The sequence below is a fragment of the Mirounga leonina genome, unplaced genomic scaffold, assembly GCF_011800145.1.
Source record: "Mirounga leonina isolate KUSES-001 unplaced genomic scaffold, KU_Mleo_1.0 Mir_173, whole genome shotgun sequence".
In the NCBI taxonomy this organism is placed as follows: domain Eukaryota; kingdom Metazoa; phylum Chordata; class Mammalia; order Carnivora; family Phocidae; genus Mirounga; species Mirounga leonina.
Genome location: NW_023270447.1, coordinates 76,143,276 through 76,149,275, shown reverse-complemented (window position 1 = coordinate 76,149,275; position 6,000 = coordinate 76,143,276). Strand labels below are relative to the sequence as shown.

The following is a 6,000-nucleotide window of genomic DNA, read 5'->3' as shown; positions in this document are numbered from 1 at the left end:
CGAACAACAAGAGGCAGTGCCAGGACTTTTGTTGATAGCCACGAGGAAAATAAACTCTCTTTCTGTTGGTAAGGACGTGATGTGAAGTTGTAAGCAGCCATTCTGCCATCTCATGGAGAAAGGCAGCCTGAGAGTGAAAAATCAACACAAAGGAAAACAGTCAGGAAGTGGTGAATAAAGACTGAATCTGGGAGTACCTGGTGGGCTCAGTCGGTGGAGCCGGCGACTCTTGATCTTGGGGTTGTGAGTTCGAGCCTCATGTTGGATGTAGAGATGACTTAAAAATAAAATCTAAAAAAAAAAAAACAAAAAAAACTAAGTTCTGATGTCATAGTTTTAAGCCCCCAGATCCAGTCTGCCTGGAACCCATACCTTTTCTGTTACGTGAAGCAATGAATTCCATTTGCTGCTTAGCCCAGCTGGGTTTACTACATGCAAAAAAAAAAACCCTCTTGAATAATACTTAATACCGATCCCCAAAGACCAACACAAAGGTATACTTGTATGTCTCTAAATATGCTGTTGTTACTATGAAGTGCCCTTGCCCATATTCTCCACCTAGAAAAATCCTACTCAAATACTGTCTTATCTGCATGTCTTTCCCTCCATTTTCCCAGTAGAATTGCTCACTTCTTCCTCTGTTTTGTCAGCACTTTGTAAATGCTCTATTAGTGCATGTATAAAACTGTCTCACAGTTACTTGTTTGCTCATCTGTCTCCTCTATCTGTGAGCTCCTGATAGGGTAGATCTGTGTGGACATTACCCTGAACAGCCCAAGGCCCAGCCTAATACCTCAAGGAGAACTCTGGGTTAAACAAGGCAACACGGTCTTTTTACATAAGGGCCTCTCAGAACCATTTCTGTGTTGACAAGCATCATGGATCCTCAAGCAGTGGTACAGAATGCAGCAGTTCCCAGACTCATTTGACCTAACAACTCAATTTTTTGCCCAAGTTGCTGGGTTAGAGTCACCTAGAGAAGAAAAAATTCTTGCAGTTCTTCGGGTGTCTTTGATGAAAAAAGTGGCTCTCAATAAATATTTGTGAAATGGATGAAAAGGAAGATCTTGGTTAGGTCAAGGTCCCGAGCAGGGGCAGCAGGGTTGGAAGCAGCAGAAACAACAGAAGCAATGAGCAGTAAGCAGGAAGGGTGATCTCTCTGATGGCAGAGGGTCAGTCGTTAGGGTGATTGGGACCATAATCCAACCCCGTCTCCTTAGTGTAAATCTAACAGCCATTGGATGTATTCCAGACACTTTAATCCTTCTTCCCACCCCATGCCCAGGGTGCTGAGTGCCTGACAACACTGCCTCCTGGATTTTGACCTTCAATTTGCTTTACCTTGCCTCTGAGGGGGCTAGGGGTGGGTCATCAGAACTGATTTTCTTCCAATTGCACCCTTAAGACAAATTCCTTTCCTGTTTTCTGCCTCTGTTTCCCTCTCCGTGAGCTAAGGGAAGAGACACAGGCTCACTTCCAAGCTTGGCTCAGTTGCCTTGTAAAAAGAAAAAAGAACAAGAAAATATAATAATAATAGCCAAAGAGCCCCAGGCCTACCATTTTAACTTTGGACAACTCACTGACTAGCTTAGGTGCTTGCTCTGTTTGTAAAATGAACATAATTATGTCCCCTTGTCTCCCGGGGCTTCTGAGAGCAGCAAACGAGTGTGCGTGAGAAGTACTTTGTAAATGTAAAGCACTAAAAATGTAAATATTATTAACATCGTACATAATGTTAATATGTACGGGGAGGAAGAAGAGGGAGGGGAAAGAGGCGGGGGGGGGAGAGTTGGGGGGGAGAGTAGTGGGGGAGGGGGAGGAGGCTGCGGCAGCGGCGGCGGAATCCCACCGCGGTGAGGAGACCAGGCTGCGGAGCTGCACACGCGGTCTGCCGACAGCTCAGCCACCTGCTAGCCGCTGCTCTCCTCGGGCAATTCAGCACGTCCATAAAAGCTGGCTAATAATATCCGGTTCGCCGGTCACCGTGAGGTTAAAGGGGGTAAAGCTCGCCAAGCCCGCGGCGCACTGTACATAGTAACTGGCGCTCAGTAAATGTCCCTAATACTCCCACTAACTACTCTTGTGGCCGACACATGGAGCTAACCTGAGGAGATAAACTGTTTGTGGCCACGGTGGGAGACGAGAAGGGCGCCAAAGGTCCTGTCGTCGGGGACCTAAAGCCCCACTCCAGCGCAGCAGCCCCAGCGCCCCACGGCCCGGGAACCAGCAAACCCAGCGGTGCCCGCCAAGTGCGCGCGCGCGGCCGGCTCCGCCCCGCCCCCAAGGACGCGCGCGAAGGGCGGGGCCGCTTCCTGCTGGCGTCCGGGCACGGCGCGGCCCCGCCGGCCGCCGACCTCGGGCGCCTGCGCCGCGCGCGCTCCGCCGAGGGAGGGGGAGGGGGCGGGGCGGGGACGCGCGCGCCCGCACGACGCCGGCAGCCTGGCTGGGCCCTGACGCCGCTCCCGCCCACGGCGAGGCTGCGGCTCCGGCGAGCGTCGAGGGCGTGGCGGCGAGGCTGCGGGCGGCCCGAGCCGCGCGAACTGTGCCTCGGTCGTCGCCAGCCGCCCGCCGCGTCTCCCCGGGCCCCGCTCCTCGCGGCGCCCCGGCTCCCGCGTAGCCCGTCGGGGCGCCCCGGCCTCGCCCCTGCCTGCCTTCCCTCCTTCCTGCAGCGGCCAAGCCCGCAGGTGAGTCCCCTTCGCAGCGTGGGGCGGGCGCGCGGCTTCTCCCAGCCGGGTCTGCAAGCAGCACTGGGGAGCGTGGGGGGCGCGGGGTGCGGAAAGTTAAAAAGATAGAAACGGAGCGCAGACACCCGAGAGAGGTGGGCGTTCCAGTGCCCGAGACCCTAGAGATGCTGCGCGTCCAGGGTCCTGTCCCTCGCGCGCCCTGCGTCTTCTCCGGCAGCTCTGGGGTGGTGCCTTGGAGAACAAAACCAAGAAAATTGTTCCCTCCTGTCCACCACCAGTTGTCTCGCAACAGTTTGACTCTTGGAATAGCTGACGGGCCCAGCTTTACTGAAGGCAGGAAAGGTGCAGTCGGGAAAACAGGGACGGCCAGGAGTTCGAAGCCCCTCTCCACCCCCTTGCCCCTTGATAATGCACGATTAGCCATCGCTTTACTTAACTCGCTAACTTCGTGCAACTTGTCTGTCTGCTTCCACCTGCTGTCTGGACCGGTAGAGTGATAGTGGTCTGTTTTCAGATTGCTTCACTCCAGCTTCGGTGCAAAATCTGATCATCGCCCTCAGGGATTAGGAGTCTAGTGTCGGGAGCAGGTCAGACCCGTTTCAGTGACAAACCAGGATTCGTTAAAGTGTTGTTTCAGTGTAGTGCTCAAAGCCAGAAATATTCTCTCCCTTGTACTGAAAATTACCTAGCACACCACGTTTATTTGCACTTTTCATAGAATTCTCTGCATTTCATGGAAGTCTCTGATGTACTATTTGGTGAGAGAAGCAACTGACGTATTTTGTAGCTATTGCTGCATAGGATTCAAAATAATTTAAGACTATTTCATTAGCTCTGGTTGAGTTTCTTTAATTATAAAAAATACAACATTGAGACTCAGGATATAGATTTTTGTGCCTCACACCAATTTGTACTTTTTGACAGGGACTTTTTGTTGGTATTGAGGAATTTTTGATGGAGGAAGAAAGGCTTGAGGACTGTGCCCCTTCTTCAGTCATACCGTCAGCTTTACATTTAACTGCCACGGCAAACCTTTTCTTTCCTGGCGTGGGAAGAGATTTCATTGCTATTAGGGAAAACAGGATTTTTTCCCCATTATTTAAGTGTAACATTTGTAAAGCTTTTAAACATGTGGGATGTCAGGGGTTACAAATGAAAACACATTTTGTATGGTGCCAGAGGATTTGTTGGTTGAAAAGACTTAAGCAAAACATCATGATAAATAGTGTGATTTGGAAATCCATTAGGCTGAAGCCTGTGAAATAAGGGAAGCTCCAAAGTTCCAATACCATTTGTTATTTAGACCCCCCAAAAATCCCCAGAAGGTGGGGGTCAGACAGTGGATCTCCACTCTCCCTCTAGAATGTAGAGGTTCTAGTGAGGGAAAATGCATTACGTACAGCAGAACGAATAGCATCAGTCTTTTATATCTCTACCTTAATAGGTCTTTAAAACCTGTTATTTTCATATGTTCCCACAGTTGATTTTTTTTGTTGTTGTTGTTTGTTTCTGTTCTCTCTCTCACACTAAGAAATACCACTATTCCTGGTGGAGCACTGAAGCTCAATAATTATAATAGGACCAATTCTAAATTATCTGTGAAAAGAGGCCATAGGTCACTGAAACATAAAAAATACAAAAATCTAATTTTCACCTACTTTAGTTTTGCATCAAAAAAAAATTTTTTTTTTGGCCACAACTACTAAAAAGCAGTAAAAGTCTACCTATAAGTAGTAAATAAGGAGGGGATAGAAGTTGGAGACTTACATGATAGCCATTCAGGGCCCCCATATTGACAATTCTGAGGGTTTCTTTGAAAAAAGAAATTTAGTCTAAATTCTAATTTAGAAGGTTTTAAAAGGAATTTAGTAGTTCAACAACATCTGTGAGTATTGTCCTTATTTTATATATGAGAGAACAAATAAAAAGCCAAATGACTTACTGCAAGGTTATTCAGCAGGGCATATGTAGAGCTGGAAAGGGGGCACCTGTTTGTTTCCAGTATTGTTCAGTAGCATTTTGAATACATCAAAAAATAATAAAGTGCATCTAGCTCAGGCATTTTAAAAGTTCACCAAGTTGAGAAGCGTACTATTTTGAAAAATTATTTAAAAAAAAAATCCTGGAGGAGGAGGAATTTACCTTTTCTTGATCAAAACTTAAAATGCAAAGATCAAATGCACATGCCTTACATTTTGCCTTGATGGATTACTTTTGTCACAATGCTCGTAGTAGAGCGGATGGTCATGCTACTTGGAGTTTTCCACTCATTTGATATTTCCATGAAGAAACAATTTGCCAGAAGCTGGCCACAGCTACATTTGCCCTGAGATGACACTAAACCCCGATTAGCACAGACCTTTGCTTACAAAAGCTGGAGGATATTGGTTCAGCCCTTTCTGTTAAACCAGTCAGGATTTCCCTGGGTTAGTAAACTTCAGGACAGCTTGGTCTTGTAATAGTTGGAGTGGAACAGAGTTAGCAACAACTTCAGAACCAACAGTATAGAAACAGTATACTTTTGCAACTTTTTTCTTTGTCTTAATAAAACCAAGCTACTTGTTAAATACCAGCAGAGTCACTTTATAAAATGATTTCTATACAGATGTGCTAAGATTGTCGTTTCCACTGGTTGATTTTGATCATCTCTCTCTTTCTGTTCAAATCTAACTGCATTTATGATGTCAGAAAATTATGAACTGGTTGATGATGTTGACTTAAGCTATATCCAAAAAAATGTCCTGGCTTGCGTTCAGCAAGAGAACCATCATCTGAAAGATAATATCTCTAATATTGTGTGCACTGAATTACAACATAAAATTCCGTGAAGCCAATAAAAAAGGAACTGTGGCCTTTTTTTTTTTTTCCAGCTAGCTGTCTGTTTTTAAATCTTTAAATGTGTTCTTCCTGGAGGCAAATTACTACTGCCAGTGATTGCTCTGAGCTGGTTTCATTGTCCCATCTGCCACTGAACAGTTTTCATGAAATGATACAAAGCATTCATTTTATTTCTTGTAGCCTTTTTTTTGCTTGGAATTAGATAATATGGTTATGTATTTTTTTCATTTTATTGTTTTAATATCTGTTCCACTGATGGTTCTGATATTATTGGCATCCTTTCAACCCAGCAATGCCTTGATGTAGATTGTGCATATGTAAAAATAATTGTTGAGGACTAACTATATGCAAAGCATTGTTCTGAGCACTTTGCGTTTAATCTTTCTGGCATCCTTATTGGTTAAGGGTTATTATTTTATAATTCTATTTTAGAGTTGAGGAAATGGGAAGGGAAGCAAAATAATTTGCCTAATATAGA

General features: G+C 45.8%; 1 protein-coding gene across 1 annotated transcript in view; it reads left to right on the top strand.

The window, feature by feature from the left end:
• Window positions 1–2,489: 2,489 nt before the first annotated feature.
• The window catches only part of RCAN3 (RCAN family member 3), a 31,315-nt gene continuing 27,804 nt past the window's right edge, over window positions 2,490–6,000 (top strand). Inside the window, exon 1 of the mRNA XM_035019479.1 lies at window positions 2,490–2,684. The gene's annotated coding sequence lies outside the window, so the exon portion shown is untranslated. The remainder of the gene's footprint in view (window positions 2,685–6,000) is intronic.